The 1180-nt window shown below is 39.9% G+C and overlaps 1 pseudogene across 1 annotated transcript; it reads left to right on the forward strand.

The window, feature by feature from the left end:
• Positions 1-405: 405 nt before the first annotated feature.
• On the forward strand, positions 406-976 carry LOC308560902 (large ribosomal subunit protein uL6 pseudogene; annotated as a pseudogene). The gene has a single exon. The product of its transcript is annotated as a large ribosomal subunit protein uL6 pseudogene (transcript).
• Positions 977-1180: the final 204 nt, after the last annotated feature.

A 1180-nucleotide genomic window follows, 5' to 3' on the forward strand; every position in this document is an offset into this window, starting at 1 on the left:
GGCTCCACCCCAGAGCTCTGATTCAGTAGGTCAGAAAATTAGCATTTCTAACTAGTTCCCAAGTGATGCTGATGTTCCTGGCAAGGAATTACTTTATGGGAATCACTGCTCCCGATGTACCAGTTACCTAAATAGGACTCCATCTTGGGGGAAATGTAACAAGAAACTCACAATCCTCTGGAATGAAATCCAATAGAATCTTAAAATGTTAGAACTTGAAAGCCCTTAATGGGCCCTCATGTTATGCAGGGAAAATAGAGGGCCAGGCAGGTTACTCAGTGTGCCCAAGGTCATGCTTTTCAAACTGAAGATTGAAACCCACTCATGGGCTGTAAAATCTGTTTGGGATAGACTGACCAAAAAAAAAAAAGAAGAGAAGAGCTCTTTGCCACATTTACTTCTATGATGAAGACCATTCTCAGCAATCAGACTGTCAACATTCTGGACAATGTGGACATCACTCTGAAGGGACACACAGTTATTGTGAAGGGCCCCAGAGGCACCCTGCGAAGGGACTTCAACCACATCAATGTAAAACTCAGTCTCCTTGGAAAGAAAAACAAGAGGCTCTGGGTTGACAAATGGTGAGGAAGTAGGAAAGAACAGTTCTTGCTATCTGCAGTCATGTACAAAACATGAGCAAGGGTGTTACACTGGGCTTCCATTTCAAGATGAGGTCTGTGTATGCTCACTTCCCCACCAATGTCAGTATTCAGGAGGATGGATCTCTTGCTGAAATCAGAAATTTCTTGGGCAAAAAATACATCCACAGGATTCAGATGAGGTCAGGTGTTGTTTGTTCGGTATCTCAAGCCCAGAAAGATGAGTTGATTCTTGAAGAAAACAACATTGAACTTGTATCAAATTCAGCTCCTTTGATTCGCGGGCCACAACAATTAAAAACAAGGATATCATGAAATTTTTGTATGGTATCTATGTTTCTGAAGAAGGAACAGTTCAGCAGGCTGATGAATGAGATTTAAGTTGTACAGCTATAGAAACACTAATATGGTAAACAATTTGCCACATTTATTTGTGACATTTTAAAGAGGCAATAAAAGTGCATATTGATTGGGGGGGGGGGAAGAAGACTCAAATTATGAAAATGAGGAATGAAAGAGTGGACATAACTACTGAACTTTTAGAAATAAAAATGATCAAAAAAATACTATAAATAATT

This window comes from Miniopterus schreibersii (assembly GCF_964146895.1).
Source record: "Miniopterus schreibersii genome assembly, chromosome: 1".
Taxonomy (NCBI): Eukaryota; Metazoa; Chordata; class Mammalia; order Chiroptera; family Miniopteridae; genus Miniopterus; species Miniopterus schreibersii.